The following is a 13,872-nucleotide window of genomic DNA, read 5'->3' as shown; positions in this document are numbered from 1 at the left end:
TGAGACACACACATAACTGAACTGGCAGATTCAAACTGTGTATCAAGATATCCAATTGACCTGCAACTCCTGGTATCTTATTACCAATTAGAACTTCCATTAATTAGGTCAACAGAAGGGAAAATATTTTAAAGTTGGAAGTAGAAAAAATAAAAGAACAAACCCCAGAAAGAGCCCCCAAAACTAACAAACTTTATAAATAAAGCCCAATGAAAACCATCCATTGCTACAATAGACTAATTTCAAGCAATTAAATTTGAACACAGTCATTTTTAGTTTTGCTTTATGGTCGAACCCAACATTTTCAGAATGTTTCATTGCAGGCATAGTGAAAAGTAAAAGAAAATCTGCAGTTTCTGAAAATCATAAATAAATAAAACAAAATATGCTGACAACACACAGATGGTGCCTGACCTGCTGAGTGTTTCCAGCATTTTCAGCTATATGTGGGAAAATCTACATTCCCCATTCTGAGACATCATATAAAAAAAATGCATTGGGTGATGCCAATGGCTGTGACATTTAAGTCTCTATTTTGTGTGCCAATTAAGAGATTAAAGTTTTGCGATGACACAGATTGTTCGCATCATATCAAGTGAATATAAAATAAGAAAATATGTGCAAAAATAATTATTATGCAAAGTAAAACATTTCAAGTTACCATTCTTCTATCAATCCAGATACTTATTGAATTATTTCCTTTCATAACAATTATTTTATATGTGTCACATAGCTGGTTTCATTTTTTGCAATGATTTATCTTTAATGATATGGTTAAATCATTGTATTAACATGGTTAACGAGAGTACCATCATTTTGAAGCATAATTAGATTTGCTGAGTTTAAGGTTATTCTTTAAATGTGAAATGTTTGAGATTATTTTGTAATGGTAAAAAGTGATAGAAAGGTTGCACCTAACTGCAGTAATGATAATTTTTTTTTACTAGAGACAGGCCATGAATCTATATCAACATTGGATATCTATTTCTTCTATCTCTGGAATTTGGCTTAGAAAATACTATATTTAACTTTTTTTAAATTTTAGATGTAAATGGGATACTATTTCTTGTATCCACAGCATTGAAATGTTGAGCCCTCTGGAATGATGTTAAACAGGAAAGTTTGCAGAGACTGGGATTGTAATGCAATGCACAAAAGAGCTGGAGAAACTCAGCAGGTGAGGCAGGAACTATAGGAAGTAAAGGGTTGTGACAGCACACATACTCATAGTAAACCAGCCCCACTTGTACCGCTGCATGGCGGGGAAGCCACAAGATGATGGCACCGTCGGGAGACCTCCTTGCCTCATGGCTTTAGCCCAGCGCACGTCTCAGGCAGCGGTGATGATGTCACTGCCCGTGCGGGAGCAGAGCTCACGCTGCCCTTAAAGGGGCACGTGTGGGACTTGAATAAAATGGTCCTTGAGAACATCCAATGTGGTGGTATTTAGTCTCCATCGTAGCTGCCGCTACAATGGTGACCCCGAGGAGTCCAGATGTTTTTCTGGCCTCCCAGGATCGATCTAACAGAGATCAGCACTATCGTGGTGAAACTGTCCCTCTTATGTACTCATCACCCATGTACATGGTTCGGGCAGGCGGAGCCACAGTTTCACCTCAGGAACATTTCTTCAGATGCCATGATGTTTTACCACGTCGTGAGCATACTTGACGAGGAGTCTGCGGCCAGGGTGGATGACCTCATCCATGACCCGCCGGCCAAGGGTAAATACCCTGCCCTCAAGAACCTCCTTCTTGGCACATTGAGTCTCTCCCCATAGCAGCGCACCTCCAGACTCCTGCATCTAGACAGGCTAGGAAATAGAACACCGTCGGCCCTGATGGACGAGATGCTGGCACTGGTGGAGGATCACAAGCCCTGCTTCTTGTTCCGCCAGATCTTCTTGAAGCAGATGTCTGAAGACATTCAACTCTTGCTGGCAGACAAGGATTTCACAGACCCACGGCAAGTTGCGGCCTGAGCAGACACGATCTGGTGAACTAAAAGGGAAAATGAAGCCGCCCTCAGCCAGCTCAACTGCCCAAGGCCCAGCTGGTCACAACCCCCCGCCCCAGCACAAGCCGGAGGAGCGCCACCCCTCCTGGTGCTTCTACCTCCAATGCTGGGGGGCTCAAGCTCATAAGTGCAGGCAGCCCTGTACCTTTCAGGGAAATGACTTGGCCAGCTGCCGTTGATAGCTGCGGCGGCTGGCCATGCAAAAAGCCAACTGCATGTGACCGATAGGTCCACTGGCCGGCGTTTCCTGTTGGACACTGGAGCAGAACTGAGCGTCTTACCCCTGATCACCCTCGAGACTCGCACCCGAGCATTGGGTCCCACCCTGCGGACAGCCAACAGTACTGCCATCAAAACCTTTGGCACCCACAGGGCGCAGATCCAGATTGGGAAAAACAAGTTCTGCTGGAGATTTGTGCTGGGCTCAGTGGGTACTGCACTGTTGGGGGCCGATTTCCTCAGAGGGCTTGGCCTGCTGGTGGATGTGAAGGGCAAATGACTAGTCAACGCTCGCACTTTCCACTCAGTCTGCCTCGATGCCACGGAAGCCTGCAAGCCGGAGATAGCTGCCATCACCATTCCCAGGGATGAGTATTCCAGCATACTCAATGAGTTCCCCACCATCTTGCAGCCGCAGTTCACCGCCACCATGCCCCAGCATGGGGTCTTTCACCACATCTCCACGCAAGGCCCCCCGCTGCACACCAAGGCCAGGGAACTATGGCCTGAGAAGCTACAGCTGGCCAAAGAGGAGTTCTCCCACCTGCAGGATTTGTAGATCGTCCGTCGGTCCGACATTCTCTGGGCCTCCACTCTCCACATGGACCCAATCTTCTGGGGGCTGGCAACCCTGCGGGGACTATTGGCATCTGAACGACGTGACTACACCAGATGGGTATCCCACCCCGCACATTCAAGGCTTCACGGCAAACCTGCACGGTGCCCAGGTCTTCTCGAAAGTCAACCTGGAATGGGGCTACAATCAGGTCTTAATCTAACCTGAAGACATCGGTAAGACCATGATCGTCACCCCGTTCAGGCCGTTTGAATTCTTGTGGATGACCTTCAGACTTAAAAACGTGGCCCAGACTTTCCAGTGCCTGTTGGACGCAGTGGACAGAGACCTGGACTTGGTGTTCGTATACCTTAATGGCATTCTTATTGCCAGCCGTGACCACAAGGAGCACAAAGTCCATCTCTGCACCGTTTGCCCGTTTGGCAGAGTTTGGCCTCATGGTCAATGAGGCCAAGTGCCAGTTCAGCAAGCAGACGCTGCAGTTCCTGGGACACACCACCTTGGCGGCCGGAGCTGCTCCAGCACCAGATAAAGTCACGGCCATGCGTCAGTTTCCAAAACCCACCACCCTCAAGGGCCTGCAAGAGTTTGTTGGTATGGTGAACTTTTACCATTGGTTCATCCCAGGTGCGGCCCGCATCATGTGACCGTTATTCTCGATGATCACTGCAAAAGACAAGGTCCTGGTTTGGTTGGAAGATGTGGAGGGCGCCTTTGCAGCAACAAAGGATGCACTGGCAAATGCCACACTATTGGCCCACTCGTGCCCAGAGACTCACACCATGCTCTCAGTAGACGTCTTGGCCACAGCCACGGCACGCTGGAGCAGTGGGTCGATGACCATTGGCGCCTGCTGACTTTCTTCAGCAGGTACCTTTGACCTCCGGAGCTCAAGTACAGTGCCTTCGACAGGTAGCTCCTGGCCCTGTACCTGGTCATCCGACACTTCTGGTACTTTCTAGAGGGCAGGCCATTCACCGCATTCACCGATCATCAGCCACTCATGTAGGCCCTCACGATGGCCAAAGATCCTTGGTCAGCTTGCCACCAGTGCCACCTCTCCTACGTGTCGGAGTTCACCACCAACATCCGGCACAGGGCAAGTAGAGACAATGCCGTGTCAGACACGCTCTCTCGACCCGCAATCCACAGCCTTGCCCACGGCCTAAGCTACACCTAGTTGGCGCAGGCACAGAGGGAAAATGCAGAAAAGTAGGCCCTCTGTACTTCCATTACAAGGCTCCGCCTCCAGGAAATCCGTTTGCTGGGCAGCCCAGACACGCTGCTCTGTGATGTTTCCACCGATTTGCCATGCCCAGTAGTCCCGCTGCAGTGGAGGTTGCGGCCTTCAGCGTGGTCCACGACCTAGCACACCCCTTGGTCAAGACATCAGTGTGGATCATGGCAGAGTGATTTGTGTGGCACAGACTCAAGAAGAAGGTAGCCCAAATTGCAAGGAGCTGCACGAAGTCCCAGACCTCTAAGGTCCACCAGCATATGAAGGCCCTGATTCAGCAGTTCGACCCAGCGGTCAAAAGGTTCCAGCACATACATGTTGATATTGTGGGCTCTCTACCGGTGTCCAGGGAGGCACACTACCTGCTGACGGTGGTCGACCGGACCACAAGATGCCCATCAAGGACACTTCCACCGAAACGTGTGCCAGGAACCTGCTTGCTCACTGGATCACCAGGTTAAGAGTCCCGGTGCACATCACCAGCGACAGAGGCTCCCAGTTCTTCTGGACACAGTTGGTGAGCCTGCTGATGGTTAAGCTCAAACACACCACAGCGTATCACCTACAAGCTAATGGCCTGGTCGAGCGATTTTACCGCCACCTGAAGTCGGCCCTCATGGCCCACCACACTGGTCCCGGATGGGCAGGTGAGTTGCCCTGGGTCCTCTTCGGCATCAGGACAGCTCCAAAGGAAGATCTGCAGCTATCATCTGCAGAGTTGGTGTATGGCACGCCACAGTCACTACCTGGTGAGTTCTTCAGCCCAGAAACAGACTCCACGACCGACCACCCAACCCTGTTGGCACATCTCTGCATCAAACTTGCCTTGCTGGCCCCCCCACCTCCTACGCACCACAATGCCCGATCAGCCCAACTGCTCAAAGAATTGGATGTGGCTGAATTCATCTTTGTCCTGCACAGCCCCTGCAGCGCCCTTATGAAGGTCCATACAGAGTCCTGTAGCGGTCCGGCAAGACCTTCACGTTGACATTGGGGGTAAAAGTGAGCTGTTTATGGTAGACCACCTCAATGCGGCACACCTGAACCTCACTCAACCGGTTCAAATGGCTCAGCCCAAGCGGCGAGGCCATCCACCCAAGTGGCAGGATGTGTAAGCTGGTTCGGGGGGGTGGGGGGGGTTGTTGTGTAGTGGCGCACATACTCGTGGCAAACCGGCCCCGCGGCAGGGCAGCTGTTGGGGGACCTCCTTGCCTCATGGCTTTAGCCCAGCGCGCGCCTCAGGCAGCCATGATGACATCACTGCTTTCGCGTTGGCGAAGCTCATGCTGCCCTTAAAGGGGCGCACACGGGATTTATATAAAACTGTCCTTGAGAATCTCCAACGTGGTGGTAGTTAGTCTCCTTTGTTGCTGCTGCTACAGGGTAAACCAATATTTTGGGTCTGAACTCATTGTGAATATATGAACAAAAGCAAGCAGGCAACTCAATATAAAGGTGCAAGGAGGTGGGAGGAGAGGAGAGAGAAAGGAGGAGCACAGGCTAACAGGTTAGAATTGATGGTTGAAGTGCCTTCTGGCAAAGATAATCATAACATCTGGTACCAATATACAGTGAATCTTCAGGTGTACATCAATAATTGGAAAACAGTTAAGTCTTATCCAAATTTCTATGTAAAGTTAGTTGTAAACACAAAAACTGCAGGTACTGAAATCTTGAACAAACAGTGAGCTGATGGAGGAAGTGAGCAGTCACTCGACATTTCTGATCAGAAGCTTTATTGGAACTATTTCCTGATGTTATCTGCACTGGGATTGGCTCTGGGTTGGATACTTTGTTTGGAATTCCAACTTTCATTTTATCATGCATGTGGTGTTGATCAGAGACAAATTTCCAAGGATTGCCGAATTAGTGAATTACCTAAAAACCCTTTCAGCTGATAGAGCTACAGCTGACCATGTCTGGCGATCAGTGCTGTTCTCTGCATTTGTCTTGATCATTGCGCAGTGCAAATCATGGTCATTGCAACTTGACAGACAATATCAGGGATGCAACTCAGGAAATTATGTCCACTGTCTTGATATTAGTAAAATTAGACAAAATAATATTTGGTGCCAGAAGCTAAATCTGAGGTTGCTCCCTTTCCATCCTTTTCTTGCAGCCTATTATAAAAATTGCCTTCATGGTCTTAGTTCCAGACATAGAATAAGGATCGTAATGCCCAAATTAGGGTCTAATATTTTATATCCCAAGGACATTTCAAATACCTTTGAATCAAATCCAGTGCAAGCCAACTATAAAATAAAGGTCTTAAACAATCTTTTCCAGACAGGTCTTCCTTGATCAGTCCAGACTTGAATAATATTACTGCTGCTGGTTGCAAACTATACAGCTCCATCTGTCTTTCCTGTTTAACAAGGTAGCAGTTCCAAAATTGATTTCGTTAGTCATGTGAGGTGCCATGACAGTGTTATGGGGTATATTATATTTTATATTATATATGAATATGTCTTTAAAAGAGATAGATTGTGGGGAATTTAGTGTAGGTCATTTCACAAACAGAGTAACGCTTCACATCTCACGTAAAATGCAAAAGCTTTGCTAAAAGTGAGACATTGAAGCACCAGTGCCTTTGCAAATACAATGAAAACTACTTTGTAAGGAATTTCAGAAGTAGGTGCAAATAAACAGTCCAGACTCAAAGTGCAGATAAAGATCTTTCAAGGATTGTGTTAGCCCTGGAGGAAGTTCTGGTTTTTAAAGCAGAGAGAGGAAAGAACAAACAAGATTTTTATTTTAGAGAGAGTGAATGACATTTGCAATAGCTTTTGGGAGGCTTGTTAAAACCCAATTTTGAATATGGGTTGTGAGTTCTGAGTTCAGCCTGTTGAAAACGCCTTGTAGCCCATACATGAGGAAATGGCTGGCTAGAGTGTTTCTCCTGAACTAAGGGAAACAAGAGGAACTCTGTTGTGACCTGGAAGATGAGGTTATCATTTGAAAAACCCATGATGGGGCAAGTTTCTTCCGCAAGACTCTGAAATGACTGATGGGAGGAAATCAGTTTGTGTGTGTCCAATGAGCAACAAATCCCTCTCTGAAACCAATTAGAACCTTCCTGAGTGGTAGCCATTTACCTTTTCACTAGAGCCTGGTGAAAATTCATAAATGTTAAATTCTCTGCACTGTATAAGAATTACCTTTGCTTCACGCCATTGTTAATGGAGAAGGGTTCAGAGAGCTCATTGCTGTATCTGACCCAACCTTGTTGGTTTTCGTGCAGTTGAATAACCATGTTGAGGAACTTTGGGGGGCCTCCGAGGTGCTCTAGTATTTGCCAAAGCCCTTTCCTGCTCACGGTGTCGAAGGCTTTGGTGAGGTCAACAAGCCATGAAAGACCTCAACAATGAAGACGCTGTTTACATCCGGTACCGCACGGATGGCAGTCTCTTCAATCTGAGGCGGCTGCAAGCTCACACCAAGACACAAGAGCAACTTGTCCGTGAACTACTCTTTGCAGGTGATGCCGCTTTAGTTGCCCATTCAGAGCCAGCTCTTCAGCACTTGACGTCCTGTTTTGCGGAAACTGCCAAAATGTTTGGCCTGGAAGTCAGCCTGAAGAAAACTGAGGTCCTCCATCAGCCAGCTCCCCACCATGACTTCCAGCCCCCCCACATCTCCATCGGGCACACAAAACTCAAAACGGTCAACCAGTTTACCTATCTCGGCTGCACCATTTCATCAGATGCAAGGATCGACAACGAGATAGACAACAGACTCGCCAAGGCAAATAGCACCTTTGGAAGACTACACAAAAGAGTCTGGAAAAACAACCAACTGAAAAACCTCACAAAGATTAGCGTATACAGAGCCGTTGTCATACCCACACTCCTGTTCGGCTCCGAATCATGGGTCCTCTACCGGCATCACCTACGGCTCCTAGAACGCTTCCACCAGCGTTGTCTCCGCTCCATCCTCAACATTCATTGGAGTGACTTCATCCCTAACATCGAAGTACTCGAGATGGTAGAGGCTGACAGCATCGAATCCACGCTGCTGAAGATCCAACTGCGCTGGGTAGGTCACGTCTCCAGAATGAAGTACCATCGCCCTCCCAAGATCGTGTTATATGGCGAGCTCTCCACTGGCCACTGTGACAGAGGTGCACCAAAGAAGAGGTACAAGGACTGCCTAAAGAAATCTTTTGGTGCCTGCCACATTGAACACCGCCAGTGGGCTGATCTCGCCTCAAACCGTGCATCTTGGCGCCTCACAGTTCGGCGGGCAGCAACCTTCATTGAAGAAGACCGCAGAGCCCACCTCATTGACAAAAGACAAAGGAGGAAAAACTCAACACCCAACCCCAACCCACCAATTTTCCCTTGCAACCGCTGCAACCGTGTCTGCCTGTCCCGCATCAGACTTGTCAGCCACAAACGAGCCTGCAGCTGATGTGGACATTACCCCTCCATAAATCTTCGTCCATGAAGCCAAGCCAAGAAAAAATATGAATTACCTGATACTGGTGAACTTGGAGGAATGAGAAGTGAGATTGGACGGTGAATCAAAGAACTTTATTGAACATATTCACATTACATACACTTGCGCTTAGAATTAGAAGGGGGATGTTTGGTTTAGTTAATAGTAATAAGTCAAAGTTTGAGTCTGTTTTTATGTTTAAAGAAAATTAAAAGCAACTTTTGTTGAAGTAAGCATTTGTCTTAGTGAATTTCTATCGCTGCTGTGTTTTGGGGTCCTCTGGACTCTTAACAATAGCAATAAAAATATCTACATATTTCCCAATAACAGGGCTAATTTATTCCTTTATCTTTCATTCTAGGGATGATTCCTCATGCGCATTTGGCATTTTAAAACTGGTCTTAATCAATAATAAGCTCTAATAGTGGTTGACAAATGGGTCTTATCTTAAATTAAAAGAAAACAATAAAATTGAAAATAAGCTGAGTTTCTCTCTCCACAGATGCTGTATGATCTGCTGAGCATCCTGAGTAATTTTTTATCCCAAATATCAAAATTACCCATTCCATTCAATGTAAAGACACATTTCCAAAATAGGTTAACCTTAACAGAAGCTCATAATAAAAAAAAACCCCACAGAATAATATCTATTATGTTAGCATTAATCATCAATGCATGAATTGTGACAAATATGGTTATGTTGACCTTAATAAGAAAACTCAGTAACATTCTGCACAACTTGGTATGACTGCTTTTGTAAGGTTTATTAATTATATTGGAGCATAATATTGACCACTGCAGCAATCATTTGCAATATAACTATCACTGCTATAAATGTGCCTTTACTTGTTGAAATAGCTTTGATGGCACACCTGAATAAAACATCATAAGATCTAAAGAATCAAAACATCTAAAGTGGGTTCCACAAACCACAGTTGAATGACAGCTCCATCAAAGGTCTGAGTTGGTTCAGCATGGTAACTTTGTTCTATTATGGTGAAAGAACTTCAACAGCTTTAGTTGGGGTGTACCCTAATGACATCACCATCAATTATTCAACTCACTGTGTCGTGTGAACTGCTGTTTCTATATAATTGCATATATAGGACAGAAATACTTTTCACATATGCTGATGAGAAATCTGCAATAGAGTAACACATGGCTGACCCACTGGGTTCTTCCAGCTTGAGAAATTTACCTGTTTTCCAAGTCGGTCTCCAATAAATCTACAAATAGCAGTCAAGATGTCAATTATAATAATTTGGAGAGGATGGATGGGAAACCATGATCAGGCTGCACCACTGTAAAGATAAAGAGTGAATTAAGCCTAATAAAGGTTTCTTGTTATCGTAAAAGACTCAATTAAATGGTTTTGAAGTTAAAATCATCATAATTTTTAAGAGAAGGCAAATAAAATAGGAATGTTTTAATTATTTCATGATTATATGAGTTGATCAATTAATGGTAATAAAACTAAAAATTACAGTATTTTGAGAACTGAATTGTCATTTCTCATTGATTTAAAACCATTACAGTGGTTTTACATTGATAGGAAATTATTATAAAATGGGCAGAAACATCATAAAATCTGCTAGATCTGAATCGTCAGCAGGCATTTATTAATTTTAAGTAATACTCATTGAGAGGATGTAAAAATAATTACTGCCACAGAAAGCACAACCACAGGACATATTACTAATTATTCATTTAATTTTTTTCGTCTAATAAATAATTCAGCATCATTTTTAAATGCACCTTTCAGGATAATTGCAATGAATAAATGCAAAGCTCCAATACAGACACCCAATCTTTAATCAAATTAATTTTAATTGAGCTCTACAATACATGTGATTCACCTATTCAAAAGTGATTGAGTAGCTGTAAAAATGAGAGTGCATATCATTCAAATGAAAAGATGGTATAGGAAATGAAATATTAATCTTCCTATAATTAAAGGACAGGTCTACTCATGGAGAAAGGTAATCTTCCATGAATCATTTTAAACTGTGTCCAATTTCTATTGCACAAGCAAAGAAGAAAAATTATTTTTCCATTCCAAAATATAACAATCAAACCAAAGCAAAAGAATGATGAAGAATTTTTTAAAATTATGCAGAAAGTTTCATATTTAATGCGGAAACAAAAAAAACTTTACCAATCTATGTACCTTTCCCAGTAACCAAATTTGCTTCATAAAAGGATAGTTAAACGATATTCCAATCAATTCATGGAGTAAGCATCAATAAAATCAGAAATACTCAGCATGTTAAATAGCACTGTAGAGAGAAATAGAAAAGTTAACATTTCAGATCAATGAACAGTCACTATTATTAAACAAGATCCACTGATTTGCAGAGGAAAAGGAAGGAGAGAACAAAGGGAATATCTGAGATAAGGTACAGACCAAGAGAAATTGGATGACATGAATAACATTGGAAGATAACATTTCCTCCGTTTCTGCTCTCTGCCAGACAATGAAGAGGGTTGTCCTCATCAACACCTTACATCCCTCAAATTTTCTACGATTTCCATCACCTTCAATGAGATTCCATCTCTGGATAAATCCTGACTATGAACCCCTGTTTCACTTTTGCATCTTCAGTAAACACTCCCCTTTCTATGCCACCTTCCGAAAGAACCATGGGGTGGGCAATAGCTGTGCTTTCAAACATAACCTACAAAGATTCAAAGAGTCCTTCCAGGTTTAGCAGGAATTTATTTGCACATCTTCGAATACAGGATGCTGTATTCAGTGTTCACAATGTGGTCTCCTCTTCAATGGAGAAATCAAAGGAAGATTAGATAACTTCTTTGCAGAACACCTATGTTCAGTATATAAAGGTAACTTGTGGCTTCCACTTGCTTGGCATTTCATTTCTTCATCTGACTCTCACTTTGATCTCTCTCTCTCTCCCTCTCTCTCTGACTTTCTCTTTAGCCTCTGTACACTGTTTGTTACAAGGCTACCCAAAGTCTACATGAGACCACTATTGTTTAAGTTTCCTTATTTAAAAAATGATATATTTAGCATAAAATGACATGGTTAGCAAAGCAGTTATTGCAACACTGTTGCAGCACCAACAACCCAGGATGGAATCCAGCGCCGTCTACAAGTTCTCCCGTGTACTTTGTGGGATTTCTCTGGGTGCTCCAGTTTCCTTCCTCTCTCCAAAATGTATAGAGTTGGTAGGTTAATTGGGTGCAGTTAAGTGACTTGGGTTTCATAGGCCGGAATCAGTTTCTACTATGTTATAAATAAGTAAATAAATGGATAGAGGTAGTGGAGCAAAATTTCATCAGATTGATTGCCGGGACTGCCATATGAGGAGAGATTAATTAGGTTTGTCTTCACTAAAGTTTTGAAAAAAGGAGAGGGCAGTCAAATTCTGACAAAGCAGGAAGAAATGTTTCTTCAACATTTGGGTATGCAATACTAGTGGTCACAGGGTTAGTTTATCTGCCAAGAGATTTTAAGTTTCAAAGTTCCTTTTATTGTCACATAATAATATATTAAAAATTAAATATGCATGATATGAACTTTTGTTTGCTGTAAGGCAAGCAAAGAGTTGCCATGAGCATTACCAGGCACCCCCAACAATGGAAGAAAGAGAAGCAAACAAAGAGTCCCTACAGAACACTGAGTGTCTGTGGATTCACTACCAGGGCTCCTGCAGCCTCTGCAGCTGGCACAAACTTGAGTTCAAACCATCGGCAACCTAAACTCCAGATCCAATCCTCCAATATGATCAGGAAGCCTTCAGCACCCAAGGCCCTTCAGGAGCCCTTCTTGCCTTCAGCATCCTCTCAAATCCCAGTTCTGATATCTGGTTTCCAGGAACTGGTCTCCAACAGATTGTGTGGTTCCTTTGACAGCAAGTTGCCAGCTGCCCACAGCCTGTGTGAATCCTTTGACCAGCCGCCTGCAGCCTGTGAGGGTCTTTCAGCTGTAGAGCCCTTTGCTGGTCCGCTGCCATGGTCACAGTTCTGTAGGGTCTCCTATGCTTCTCCTTCTCCATGGAGAGGGTGGGTATTGTTATGGACCATGGACAATTTTATTTTTGACTGAGGCCAGGAATGAATCTACTGTGGGGATTCAACTGCTGCTAGGTGCTCTAGTAGCACTGGGATATAGCTAGGGAACTTTGACAGTTGTCAAAGGACTGAACCTACTACAGGGGATTTGACAGCTGCTAGGAGCTGTAATAACACTGGGCTACCATGAGGGAACTTTGACAGCTGTCAAAGCAAGGGAAACACGCACTGGAAGACCTTGGGCTCGCAAGAGAGCAAGCCCGCGGCTGTTAACTTCTCTCCATCAATGGGGAGAGCTGGAGGCACATGCAAGATGGTTTAAAAAGCCAGGCATGCAGGTTTTGGAGCAGTCAGTCTGTGGATTGGACTGCAGGCAGTTGGTCTGATTGTGAGTGCTCACCTGGTAGCTTTAGCAAGCCGCATGGTTTGTTCACTGGTGCAAGCTCTGCTGTCTGGAGCTGTATGTCAGTGTGCTCGCACAGTAGTTTCAGTAGGAAAAGGAAGACTGAGCTACTTTGTCCATGGGTGTCAGCACTGTTGTCCTGACATCAGTTTAGGGAACTCTAATACCCAGAGTGTGTGTGGGACTGACCAGTGCCTCTCCTGTCCCCTTTCAAGAGGAGGACTTGGTGTGACAGGAGTCACAGGACCATTCAAGCCAGGGTGTCCAAAGGAAAGGACTTGAGTGACAGAAGATTACCTGTTAACCCTAAGGAGGGCTTCGGAGGAATGAACCTCGTGGTGACCAGGAGGTCACTGTGAAAATTCCCAGGTGAAGAAAGTAAAGGTGGTTGTTGCCACATTCAAAACTCCAGCCTCGCGTTCCCCTGACAGGGTTGAAAGTCTATAGGGACCACAGTCATCTGGATACAGCCTCAAACTAAAAGACCAGTGAGCAAGGAAACAAAATAATCCCAAGCCCTGGAGACCAGATCCGTAAGCTGATCCTTCTTGACTGAATTGACGTGACTGATGTGGGGGTTTTGTTTTAGGAATTTTGGTGATTTTTTTGGAGCATTTCAGCTTGGACTGTAATGGTCTGGCTTTTTTCCTGCACATACGCCGTATAATAATCTGCTGTTTATACAGAGTTGCCATTAAGGCTGGGGTTCAGGTGATGTGTTTATAAAGTTAATTCTATTATTGTTAGTTTGTTAATAAATTTTGTGCTAAACTTAACCCATTCATTTATATGTCTCTCAATTGCAGCTGGGGAATGAAACAGTGTTCTACCCATTTCTGGTGCCATGTGCTGGTCTGATGCTCACCCGGAGTCTAAATCTTTTGTGGTATGCTGCCCAGAACAGGCCTCACCATGGTTGAAGGAATTTTATAAAAAAGCAATCAGCTCCTT

The sequence above is a fragment of the Narcine bancroftii genome, chromosome 2 (genome assembly GCF_036971445.1).
Source record: "Narcine bancroftii isolate sNarBan1 chromosome 2, sNarBan1.hap1, whole genome shotgun sequence".
Lineage (NCBI taxonomy): Eukaryota > Metazoa > Chordata > Chondrichthyes > Torpediniformes > Narcinidae > Narcine > Narcine bancroftii.
Note: the sequence above shows the minus strand (reverse complement) of the source record.